At 48.5% G+C, this 14,000-nt stretch overlaps 1 protein-coding gene across 3 annotated transcripts in view; it reads left to right on the forward strand.

The window, feature by feature from the left end:
* Positions 1 to 14,000, forward strand: part of LOC147026277 (pumilio homolog 1-like) — a 364,690-nt gene that overhangs the window by 64,838 nt on the left and 285,852 nt on the right. The window lies entirely within an intron of this gene.

Here is a 14,000-nt window from a genome sequence, read left to right on the forward strand (position 1 = left end):
CCTCGTGCGTTGCACAGCACGGACCTCGCGCTCGCTGCTGGGTGAACCCGGCACGGTCCCCGAAACAGCTACAGCCGCTACCCGGCTTTCTTTCCTCTGTTGCCGTCGTCGTCTCCATTCCACCCACGCACACCTGCGTGCCACGACGCTCACACACTACTCCATTACACTCACATTCGCACCGGGGGACGCAGCTGCGTGCTCCCGCATGCCGACCGACATCTCCCTCACATACCGCTCTCTCACACACACGGTCTCCCTTGCACTCGGCCGTTCACTCACGCATGCCACCTCCCTCGCACACGTGGCTCCACTCACTCTCGGCCTTCCACTCACTCGTGCCATTTCCCTCACACAAACCACACCACTCACACACGCGGGGGCACTCGCCCGCGGTGCCTCATCCACACACGGCGTGCTGGGAAGCACACCCTTCTGCACACTTACCACCACACCACTCACACATGGGGTCGCTTCCACACATGGGGACGCACTCACACCTTGCACCACACTCACCGGGACAACCACACTGGGGATTCATGTCCCCACAAGGGTGTCCGGGGCCTCTATACCCCCCAAGCTCCCCGTGCACCCGTTCGCAGCACTCCTCCCCTCAACCTCGCAAAGCATGACCGAACCCACCTGGTCGTGACTCACCTCAAGGGGGCATACTCCCTCCCCTCGTTCCTGGAGGAGGCCATCCAGCTGCTCGCACTGGGTCTCCACCCAGTCCGCCAGCTCCCCCTCACTCTCCTCCACTACCTCCGTGTGTGTGTGTACGTCTCTAACCTTGTCATTATCATGCAGTCTCTCCTCTATTTTTTCTGTCTCCCGCGTCTCTATACATTTTCTCTCCTTGTTCCTTATTTCTGTCTCTTTCTGGTTCCTTTTTCCTTCCCATCTGAGTCGTTCTTTCTCTCTGAGCCCCATTAGCTGTTCGTTCTCCCTCCGGAGCTCCTCAATCTCCGTTGACTCCAATCTCGCTCTCCGTTTTAGTTGTTCAATTTCACACTCATATAGTTGTTGTTTTCTCTCCCACTGTTCCTCCTGCTCTTTGTTTTCCAATCTCATTGTTTCTTTCAATTGGCTCATTTCCTTCCTGTGTTTCATTCGCTGTTCTCTCACAACTCTTCCTCGTTTCCTCTCCTGTCCTTCCTTCTCCAGTTTCGTTGTTTGCTTCATTTGGTTAATCTCCCTTTTGTGTTTCATTTGCTGTTCTCTCACTACTCATCCTTGTTTTCTCTCCTGTCTTTCCTTATCCAGTTTCATGGTTTTCTTCATTTGGTTCATCTCCATTTTGTGTTTCATTCTTGTTCTTTGTAGAGCCTGGTGTTGGCTTAATGGTTAGGGTGGCGGCTTGGGATCCCAGTGTCCTGAGTTCAAGCCCCGTTGGCTGCTGAATTAACACCAGGGGGTTGACTCAGCCTGTCATCCATCTGAGGTCGGCGAAGTGATTACCAGTGTACTGGTCCTGGTGTATGCCCCGGTTAGAATAGGTATACCATATCCCTGTGTGTCGTAAGAGGCGACCAGGGTTGGCGTCAGGAAGGGCATCCGGCCATAAAACATTGCCTCAAGAAAAAGCCTAACCCCTGCACAGCAGGGAAAAATGGCTGTAAAAACGGTCATTTTATTCTTGTTCTTTGTCTCTCTCCTCATACTCCAGCCTCAGCTTTTCTTTCAATTGGTCAACCTCAGATTCATGTTCTTTTTGTTTTCTATTCCATTGTTCCTCTCGTTCTTCCCTCTCTAATCTCGTTGTGTCCTTCAATCTCCTGATTTCTCCTTCCTGCTTCATTCCTTGCTCCTTCAACTTCTCCTTGTATTCCAACCTATTTTTTTTCTTTTGTCGCTCAGTTTCAAATTCATACTCTTTCAGTTTTTTATTCCACTGTCTCTCTTGTTCCTCGTTCTGCAATCTCATCGTTTCCTTTAATTGACGGATTTCTTTCTCCTGTCTCATTCCTTGTTCTTTCAGTACTCTTTCTTGTTCCTCATTCTGCAATCTCGTTATTTCTTTCAGTTGGCTGACTTCCTTCTCCTGTTTGATTCGTTCTTCCATCATTACTCTTTCTTGCATCTCATTCTTTAATCTGGCCTTCGCTTCCAGCTGTTTGATCTGTACAGTGTGGTTCCTTAACGTTTCATTCTCTGCTGTCGTTCTTTCTTCTCTCACCATCCTGAACTCGTTTTGTAATTCCGTCTCTTTGTTTTGGTGTTTCTGTAACTCAGAAGCTTTCTTTTCCAATTCCTTTCTCAATTTGCATGCTTCTTCACTCATTTCATCTCTTCTTTCCATTGCTTCCCTCCTCAATTCGTCCCTTTTTTTACTGTATTCATTTAGTCTTTTCTGCCATTTCTTTCCCATTCTTATCTCCCCTTCCAGGATTTCTCTTTTAAACTGGCTTGCCCTTACCTCTCGCTTCAGTCGTTCCAATTCCCCATCTTGTTTGCGTTTTTCCTTTTCGAGCTTTGTTTTCCTTTCTCCTTCCTCCCTCAATTCTCCCTGCAGTTCTTTGAACTGTTCTGACTTTTCCTGGAATTCCTCTGTCCTTTCCTCCAGCTGTCTCTCTCCTCTTTTTATCTTCCATTCTAGGCTTTCTCTTTCCTGATTGCCTGTTCTTATCTCTTCCTTCAATTGTTTCAACTCCCCATCGTGTTCACATTTTTTCTCTTCCAACTGTATTTCCCTCACTCTCCCCTCCAGTTCTTTGAACCGCCTTGCTTCCTCCAATAATTTTTCCATTAATTGTTTTACTTCCAAGTCGTGCTCCTTTTGTTTCTTTTCAAGCTCGGTTTTCCATTCTTCCTCCCATTGTTTCCTTTCCTGGGAGATACCAATCTGCTGTTCCTCTATTCTTTTGTTCAGTTTGCTCTTCGCATATTCCAACTGATGGGTATAAAACACTACCAAATTCTTTTTCCCACATAGTTCGTCGACTCTATTGGCCAAGTCATGTTTTTGCCACCGAATTCGTTCCAGTAACTCATCCAATCGCTGTGTCCCCCCGTACATGTAATTTTTCTGAAGCTCGTCTGCGTGCCGTTGTGACTCGTCCACTCCACTTTACACCTCCTCGATATATTTTTCATAACGCTTCACCTTTTCCAAGACATCCCCCAATTGTGCCTGAAGCCTGCAAATGCTTGCATAGTCATCCTGCCATGCCTGCCATGGCACATGCCGTGACCACGTGCCTTGAACCGGTGACTGGGAGCTCACGCCTCGTGTTGTGCCATTAATATCAGCCCGCTCCGTGCTGCACTGAGGTGCGATCGCGCTGCCATTGTGCGACTCCGTTTGCCGGCAAAGTTCGTGCTCAAGCCGCTCCCACTGACCACAGTTAGTGATGGGGTTATAATTATAAAAAGAACCGACCTGAGCCATGGATCCTACATTACTACACATACCCAATACCCCCGGCTCCTGCTCGCCTTGAGACTCCATCTTACTTCTCGTAAGGGGTTAATTTAAATCGCTCGTAATTTGGAGGGAATCGGGGGTCGCTCCTCTCACCCCTGAACCGATTCCCGTGAATTTAGCTGGAGACAGGAAAGCCCGTTTTCCCGCTCTCCGACACCAGTGCCGCGAGGAGGGGGATGACTTTGTGTCCCACGACCTGACACCAGTGTTGCGAATTCGCGCCCGCCGGCGTGCGAGCGGCCACGTAACTCGAATCGCAGCACGTCGCCCACCGGACGGACAATTCCGTCGTGACCCTCTCGGACTAAAGCCGGGAACTAGTCACGGGTGGGCCTTTCAGCCTCACCACGATCGTCCCAATCGGCTCCCCGCGTGGGATAGGGTTGTTCGCCAAATTCGACCTACCTAAGTACCCACACAGAGGGTAGACCGGGCGATCGCACCTCGCCGCAGGTCGACTCCGGACACGGGCCACTTTAAGCGACCCGTTCCGTACTATCGGGATAACCGAGCGGTGTTATCGTCAACCTCGACGGTTCGGATTAATTATCGGGCGTATTTAGCCCACTACCAACCCTTTACGTGAAGTAAGATGGAGATTCAATTAAAGAAAATACGAAGCGAAACGGGAAAAACAGTTCAACATAAGGCACATTTATTCTGCGGCACATGGAAAGCACACATATACAATTACAACAATTATGCACCAAAAGCAGTTGCAACAAAAGAAACCCCTACGCAGAGATACTACCGACTACGCGAGCACACGGCAACACTTAGACAGTTTTACTTTACAGACGGCGCCGACAACACATATACTCAAAAGCAAAAGAAAAGGGCCACCCTCAACGACAAGGGGACAGACTGGGCCTGTGGGCGCGAGACCGGGTGGAGCCTACCCGTCTTGTGATGAGCCGCAAATGTGGCGGCGGTGCCCCGACTCTGCGCTCCTCCGCGGGTTTCGTTGGCACTGCTTGAAATGGGGTGGGAACGGGTCCCCCTTTCCGCACTATCTCAGCGTGGGGGGGGGGGAGGGGGGAATTGTTGATGCTCTGGGGAAAGAGGATAGCTGGCTTGCTTGGGTCCCGCGACGAGCGACTCCACTGCGACCTCGACCGCGCTCCCGGCTTCCCCTCTCTGCAGCTCCCCGACAGACTCCGAACCCCGACAGACTGACTCTCCTCCAGACCCGTCTTGACTGCTGCTGCCACACTCTGCCGCTGCCACACTTCTCCAACTCGCCTTGACTGCCGCTGCCACACTTCTCCATTTCGCCCGAGCCCAAAACTGACTAAATTCGCCCCGCGCTCGGCACTTTATAGTGGTGTAAGAGATCCCATATGCTAATTTCTGGATCAGAACGAGCTCGGGGGTGGAGCCACGCTCGCCCATTGGACGGAGAAAAAGGGGCGTGAATCTCCCCTGATCCTCGAATTTGCATATATCGATTCTACTCCGACGCGCCTGGAGGCGGGGCCAAATCGCCCCGCACTTGCTGATTGGACGGATCGGAAGTGGGCGTGTATCATTCCTGATCCGACTTCTCCTCGGAAAGGCCGCTTTTTGCACCCGCGGCTCGGCGCGCGTCACGCACGAGGCCAGGACAGCCTGACTTGGACAGCCTGACTTGGTGCGTCCTGACAGGACAGAATCCTCCGCCGTTGGTTTCGCATCTTTTTTTGGTTTTCATCAATGATCTCTCGGACTCTCTGGAAAATCCTCTATTTCTCTTTGCCGACGACTCCACCCTCTGCCGTACCATCTGTCATCCCTCAGACCGGCAAGCAGCAGCTTCTTCACTCACTGCAGATCTGGATAAAATCACAAACTGGTCCAACACGTGGAACATGTCTTTCAATCCAGACAAATCTCACACTCTCACTATGTCTCTTCGAAAGGACCGTTTACAAAACCCCCCCATCCACTTTCTCAACAATCCTCTGGAAGAAGTCTTTTCTTTCAAGCTTCTAGGTCTCACTATCTGCCATGACCTTTCCTGGGAAAGTCACATTTCCAACCTCGCCTCAAAAGCCAGTCGCCGACTGGGAATCCTCCGTCGTGCTAAGTCCTTCCTCGGCTCTCTTGAGCTCCTGACCACTTACAAAGCTTTTGTCCGTAGCCTGATGGAGTACTGCTCTCCCCTCTGGGCTGGTGCTCCTGCCTCCCACCTTTCTCGGCTTCACGCTGTCGAAACCAGGGCATTTAAGATCATCGGCATCTCCCGCAATGAAGCTGAGTCTTTGGGCCTCTCACTCAATCACCGCAGGTTGGTCGGTGGTCTTTCTGTCTTCTACCGACTCCTCTCCAGCCTTGCCCCCCTGCTCTATCTGCGATTTGTCCCCACCACATTTCCACAGGGCGCTCAAGGTCCGCCAACAACCCCCTTCTGGTAAAACTACCAAAATCACGAATCACTGCTCATCTTCACTCTTTCATTCCTCTTTTTTTCCTGCCTTTGGAATAAATTTCCTCACTCTATTCTTTCCCATTCTTCCCTCCAGGCTTTCAAAACAGCTGTTCACCACCAACTCTTATCTTCCCCCATCCAAATCCTCGATCTTTTCTACCCCCGATAATCCACCCAAGCCCTCTTCCTTCATTTCTCCTGCTTTCCTTCCTGAAAGTCCCTGAAATGTCCATCTTTTCTTCGCCATGTTCCCCGTCCCATCCCCATCCCTCTCCCTTCCACAGTTCACCTAATGTGTCTGTTCCCCACTGTTTTGTCCCTTCCACTCCCGCCCCTCTTGTCTCATGCCTCCTTGCTGTGAGTTGTGTGTTAGCTCTCATACGAGCCTCGACCAAGGTATACAAAAAAAAAAAAAAATCTTCTTGTCCAGCGCTTTCAACCATTCAACAAACAACGCCGAGGTCATCCACGCTCGTTTGTTTGCTGTCTACGACACGGGGAGGGAATCGACTTTGATGTTACGAAAGCAACGTGATTTCACTGCGTTGCCGATGGAGAGTGGTTTTAGTTTCTCGCCAGTCATACTAGCGAACAACAGCAGCGTTATTCGATCCTTTGGCAACTTTCTACCATGACAGGTGTCTCCTTTTTCCACCAGCGACCTTTTGGGTAGAGCGCGGAAGAAGAGGCCAGTCTCGTCGGCGTTAAAAATGTCTTGTGGCTTGAAACCGTCGCATAGCTGTGGCAGACGCGTTTTCCACTCCTCCACTGTCATGTGATCAACGCCACCACTCTCGCCGCTAACTGCACGTGCCGAGATCTTGTTTCGAGCTTGAAATCGGGCAAGCCAGCCGTTGGATGCCTTGAAATCCACCTCACCAATGGCAGTCGCGATTTCTAAGGCCTTCGCTTTTACCATAGGTCCACTGACAGGGATCCTCTTTGAACGAGCAGCATGGAACCATGTGTGCACGCGGTTGTCAATGTCTACGAAACTGCCTCCTTTTCGTCGACTTCGCGAAGATAGGGCCCCGTCTTCGAATTCCTTCAATATCGACTCTTTACGACGTAAAATACGGTTCACTGCGCCCAGCGAAATTCCGAAATCAGCAGCGAGTTTGCATTGCGACTTGGATTCCGCTTCCTTTACCGACGGACTTTATCTTCCAACAGCAGATCGTGACGTGTTTTCAGCATTTTGGTGTATCGTACTGCGTGAACTTCATTAGCAAGTGAAGATTGATGGAAAGGGAGGTGTGCAGGGCCTTCTTGTGCCCCTCCCTCACGGGGAGGCCTCTGCTGATTGGAGGAAATTATTTTTCTAATACTGCTAACAAATTCTAATTATTGACCCTTATTGGTTGATGACCATTCATTCATTTAGAAACAGGTTCTAATTAAGTCACTGTATCTCTTCACACCCCGCTGCATTTTCTATCCACGCCATTGCGTCCAGTAAAATGAACTGCGCGATGGGTGGTAATTAGCAACGGCGTTTGTTTGTATGACGTTTGCCATACAGCCGCGGCTGAACAATGGCCATATTTCGCACTGATGTCTTCAAAGGTTGGAGTAGCATTCACAGTGGGGGGAAAAAACTGGTTTGGGACGGGTAAAAAGCATGTTTATATGCGGGGTGTTCAGATTTTCAGGGTGTTCAGATTATCGGGGGCACTATGCACAGGATTTCCGATCTAAAAATTCGGGACTGGCCAAAAACGTGTTCATATGTGGGGTGTTCAGATAATTATCGGGGTGTTCAGAGAGCGGGGTTTTACTGTATATATCTACGTATATATATATATATATATATATATATATATATATATATATATATATATATATATATATATATATATATATATATATATATATATATATATATATTGTGACGTCCACGGGACTTGAACAGTCCCGCCAACGTAGAATGAGCCGAAACGATGGAGGCGGTTTATTTATTTATAACCCAAACATGGCGGTTCTAATCGCTCGACCGCAAACGGGACGAGGAAGGTGGCAAGAGTCACTTTTCACTGAGTTGATGATGTTTATTCGTTTTTATTATTGACCAGAAATAACAAGACTCGGCAAGAAGAGGGATCCGGGGCGATTCGACGGGATGGTGTGGGATCGGGCGTGGGGAAAAACACAGACAATTCCAATGAATATACAGATCTCAAACCCTCTAAGGCGCCAAGCGCGCGCACACACACACACACACACACACACACACACACACACACACACACACACACACACACACACACACACACACACACACACACACACACACACACACACACACACACACACAACGTAGCTATTTCTGGTGGTCAGGCTGGACCGTGGTGTGGACGCAACTGTCCCTGGATCGGCGTCGGACAAGCTGGCCTTGCTCTCGTCAGGGGGGCAGCAGAAACCGTGGTGCTGTCGACCTCCTGGTCTTGGCCCAAGTCCGCTCACAGCCCCCAGGGAACCAGTTCTGGCGCCAAGTTGCGAGCAGGAGAGGGAGGCAGGTCCGCCCGCCGTTCGACCCCGTACTCCGAGTCAGCAGAACCCCAGAGCCAACCAAGGTGAGGCACGAGGCTCAGCAAGGCTCCAAGACACGATGAAGAACACGATCGAATCAGCACAACAACAAGGACGCTCTTACGCGCAACAGCCTCCACACCAAAAAAACACGATCGTTTTGTCCCGATCTTCTTCCTCTTCCTTTTCGACCCCGAACTGGACCTTTTTATCCTCCTGTCCTCGTCACTTCCAATCGAGCCGTTTATTGGCCCACCGCCGTCGCCTTCTGCCAATTGTGATCACGGGGCGGAGCCATCCGCTGCACTTTCCTGTGACGTCACGGCCAGTCTCCAAAGAATACCAAAAGGGGTTTACACAGACACACTTACCCTATCCCGTGTCCCTATCTAATTACATGACAATTATCATTTCCCCCCTTGAAGAAATGAACATTTACTAGAGAACTTATCACCACTGAATTGCTACTTATTACATCGAGATCCTGGTAAACTCGAACAGCATGGCATACCTAATTAAACATCCTAATTACCCTTTGAATGCATACCCCCCCTCAAACGTAACAATATATATATATATATATATATATATATATATATATATATATATATATATATATATATATATATATATGTATGTATATATGTATATATATATATATATATATATATATGTATATATATATATATATATATATATGTATATATATATATATATATAGTAAGTCCTCCCTAACCGGAAGTTCGCATATCGTAGTTTCGATTTTTCGTAATTTAGTTTTAATGACCAATTTTTCAATTATCGTAAACATTTTATGCCTATCGTAATGTCATTGCAAGGAAAAACGCAAAAAAAGTTTCAAACTGCCTGCAAAAAACAACAATCACACAGGATGCGCATAAACACACTTTCACTTTACTGCGCATGTACTGTATGCTGTACTGTACGTATTCTCTTCACGCTCGCCTGCATACCTTCCAGTATGAATCCCAAGCGACCCGCAAGTCTTTAGCCGAGCACACCTCGTTTCAAGTGACAATGAAAGGCTGTCACATTGAAGGTGAAATTGGATATAATTAAAAGACATGAACGAGGTGAAGGGACAACGGAAATCGGCCGTGCGCAGCAATCACTGCATCGACTGTACATTCGATCGTTCAAAGTTCGGCAAAGATAAAGAAAATATCACAGATTGCGACCAGTTCGAGTGCAACGACACTAACGAGAATGAGAGATGGTGCCATGCACAACATGAAGCGTTTATTATGTGTGTGGATAGAAGATCAAACTAAACGTCTCATGCCTTTATCTCTTGCTGTGATACAAGAAAAAGCGCGTCGTTTTTTAGTGCATTGACCCACGATTACGTGATCAATTACTTCTCCAATCATGTTGAGAAGTATCTCCAAGGAGAACAACATTGACAACAAATCTTTGCTGCTTGTAGACAATGCTCCTGCCCATCCTCAGCAAATGGAAGACTGGTGTGAAAACGTGCAGGTAGTATTTTTACCACCAAATACTAACTCACTTTTACAGCCTATGGATCAGGGAGTTATTGCTGCTTTTAAAGCCTATTATGTTAAGCATACCATGCTGCAGCTTATCAAAAAAACTGATAAGGACAAGCTATCAATCAAGGAGTTTTGGCGAACATACAACATAAAAATGCCCAGGTCGAAAAACCAGTTAAAACCAGTACACATTTTCAACTGGTCGCTATTGGTTCTAATTGGTCTTTAACTGGTCTCTATTGGTTTCAACTGGTACCAGTTAAATTCAGTCAGAATTCCAATTTCCCAGTTGAAAAAACCAGTAGCTCATATTTGTACCAGTTAAAGTCTTACTGGTTCCAGTTGATACCAGTTGCAATGTACTGGTCCCAGTTGATACCAGTTGCAATGTACTGGTCTCCCAGTTGATACCAGTTACAATGTACTGGTCCCAGTTGATACCAGTTAGTTAAATACATGTATTTCAACTGGTAATATATCACTCTATTCCAATTTCCATATTAAAACCAGGAAGAAACCAACTGGCTTTACTGGTACCAGTTGGCTACTGGTTTTCAACTGGTACCAGTTGACCAGTAAGCTACTGGTCTTGACTGTTTTTTTGACCTGGGTGGCTTTGGAAAACATTGAGGATTCATGGGCGGAGGCGAGTGCCTCCACAATGAATGCTGTGTGAAAGAAAGTGTGGCCCGAGTGTGTCCAAAATTTCATGGGGTTTGCTGATGTTCCGTTGATTACAAGTCAAATTGTAGACCTGGCGCAGGAGGTTGGTTTGAAGAGGTTGACGAAGAGGATGTGGATGACTTACTGGAGTCTCATGCAGAACCCTTAAGCAATGAAGATCTTATGGAGTTGGAACAGCAGTGGGCTCTTGAGGAAGAAGAAGATGCTGTGACACCTTCATCCGAGCATCTCACCATGAAAAACCTCAGCCAAATCCTCAGCTCGTTTGAAAGTGCCACAGAATTTGTTATCGAGCAAGATCCAAATCTTGAAAGGAGCACTGATTTTAGCTGTGTTGTTTATGATGCCCTTTGTTGCTACAAGGAACGTTATGCAGCAAAGAAAAAGAAAGCCATCCAGCCCACTCTCCATGCATTTTTCAAGCCAAAAGATGCAGCACCAACTCCATCCACCATCCAGGATGCTCCTTCAACCAGCTGCCAAGAGACCGTTCCTGCTGGTGAAGAAAGTGACAGCACAGTGTCAAGTGAAGAGGGGGACAATTCTGCCACTCCGCAAGTGTGACTTGTCCACCGCAATCAACTCCGTTCCTCCAGCCTCGGGGTAGGTCTCCACGACTCGAGGAGTGTGTTTTGTTTATTTGTGTTTATGTCCAAAAAATTCCGAGCCAAAAACACATCCCCCCTTTAACACATTGGTTTCTATGGGAAAATATGTTTTGTTTAACACAGTTTCGCTTATCATAAGGTTTTCCAGGAACGCAACCCTTGCGAAAAGCGAGGACTTACTGTATATATGTATATATATGTATATATGTATATATATGTATATATATATATATATATATATATATATATATATATATGTATATATTGTTGTGGTGGACTAAATTCACAAACCACCATTCAGGTCCCTTAGGTGAGATATCTCTGTAAGTATATGTGTAGTTAGGCCCAAATCCGTTGTCTAGAGGGAATAAATGTCATTCATGCGGGCTGCGACTCTTCAGGATAGCCGTTTTTCTTTTACTATCTTTATTTTGGACCAGCCGCCATTATTACCACCACCAACCACGTCTCAACAGCCATCACAACAACAACCACCAACCACAACGCCGCTTCACAATAACAACCACCAACCACAACGCCGCTTCACAACAACAACCACCAACCACAACACCGCTTCACCACAACCGCCACGACCTTTACCGTCACAACTCGCCACCATCTCATCCACACCATCTCGCGCCACTCGTGGGCGCCGATGCTGGACTCGTGCGGGGCGCGCACTGAGCAGCGTGTTCAAAAACATCACAGACTTTCCGCAGAAAACGGATCAAAAACGACTCACGCCCACTTTTGTTCCGTCCAATCGGTGAGCGAGGGGCGATTTGGCCCCGCCTCCAGGGCGTTGGAGGGCGGTCGCTATATGCAAATACATGGATCAAAAAGCATTCACGCCCACTTTTCCTCGGGCCAATGGGGAGCCAGTTAGAGAGGTGAAGGGTCGGAGGCAGAGGGTCAAGGGTGAAAGAGCGAAGCCACGGGGCTTATAAAAACGGCTGCGTTCGGAAGTTGAGTTGAGTGTGCGGAGTTCAAGAGAGTCGTCGGTGGAGCTGGAAAGAAGTGGTACTAGTCAGAGTGAAGAGAACGGAGCTGTGGAGAGGTGACGGCGGCGAAGGCGGACGAGGGGGTGCTCGCGTCGGTGCCGGGAGCTGCACAGGGAGGGGCCAGCAACGCGACCGAGGTCGAGGAGGAGACGCTCGCCGCGGGACCCGAGACGGTGATATCCTCCTTCCCCCGAGCATCAGCAACCCCCTCCTGTTTCCCCCCGCGCTGAGATAGTGCGACAAAGGGGGCCCCCTTCCCACCCCCTACCAGACACCGTCCGCGAGGCCCGCGGAGTTGAGGCGCCACCGCCGCTCTGCGTCTCATCATCAGACGGGAAGGCCCGACACGGTCTCGGCCCCAGGCCCGCCTACCCCCCTCATCCTGGAGGGTGGTTCTCTTTTCTTTTGCTTTGGGAATATGTGTTGTCGGCGCCGTCTGTGAAGTAAAATTGTATTAGTGTTGCCGTGTGCCCGGTCGTCGGATAGATCTGCATTGTTGCATTTGCTTTTTGTGTAATATTGCATTGTCTTCTTCTTTTACATGTGCTTTTGGTGGAATTGTATATGTGTTTTTTCCGTTCATCGCGAAATAAATGTGCTTATTGTTGAACTGTTTTCCCGCTTCGCTTCGTCTTTTCTTTCATTGAATCTCCATCTTGCTTCACGTAAAGGGTTGGTCGTGGGCTAAAACGCCCGATAATTAATCGAACCGTCGAGGCCGACGAATAACACCGCTCGGTTATCCCGATAGTACGGAACGGATCGCTTAAAGTGGCCCGTGTCCGAAGTCGACCTGCGGCGAGGTGCGATCGCCCGGTCTACCCTCCATGTGGGTACTGAGGTAGGTCGAATTTGGCGAGCAACCCTATCCCACGCGGGGGCCGATTGGGACGATCGTGGTGAGACCGAAAGGTCCACCCGTGACTGGTTCCCGGCGTTAGTCCGAGAGGGTCACGACTGGATTGTCCGTCCGGTGGGCGACGTGCCGCGATTCGAGTTACGTGGCCGTCCGCACGCCGGCGGGCGCGAATCTGCAACAATATATATGCCTATACATTTGTCATCTCTCTGACTATCCCACTTCTTTTTCGCCAACCCCTTCTTCCTTATACTTTCCTGTACTTCCTCCTTCCACAACCAAGTCTCCTTATCTTCCTTCCTCTGTCTAGATGTCACACCAAGTACCTTCCTAGCTATCTCCCTCACAACTTCTGCTGTCATTGCCCAATCATCCCACCCATCTTTTCCACCATCCAACGCCTGTCTCACCTCCTCCCTAAATTTCACGCAACAGTCTTCCTCCTTCAGCTTCCACCATCTGGTCCTTGGTTCAACCCTCACTCTCTTCTTCAACCTCACCTCTAAAGTCATCCGACAGACCACCAATCGATGCTGTCGAGCTCCACTCTCCCCTGCCAAAACCTTACAGTTACTAATCTCTTTCAGGTTGCATCTCCTACTTAAGCTGTAATCCACCTGTGTGCACTTTCCTGCACTCTTGTATGTCACCCTGTGTTCCTCCTTCTTCTTGAAATACGTATTTACCACTGCCATTTCCATTCTTTTTGCAAACTCTCCCACCATTTGCCCTTCCACATTTCTCTTGTTGAGACCGTACCTCCCATCACCTCCTCATCCTCTTTATTCCCTTCCCCAACATGTCCATTGAAATCTGCTCCAACCACCACTCTTTCATCCTTGGATACACTCTCCACCACTTCATCTAACTCACTCCAGAAATCTTCTTTATATTCCATCTCACACCCCATATGTGGGGCATATGCACTGATGACATTCATCATCACCCCTTCAATTTCCAACTTCACACTCATC

This window comes from Eptatretus burgeri, chromosome 5 (assembly GCF_056783735.1).
Source record: "Eptatretus burgeri isolate ZD-2024b chromosome 5, Ebu_testis_v1, whole genome shotgun sequence".
NCBI lineage: Eukaryota > Metazoa > Chordata > Myxini > Myxiniformes > Myxinidae > Eptatretus > Eptatretus burgeri.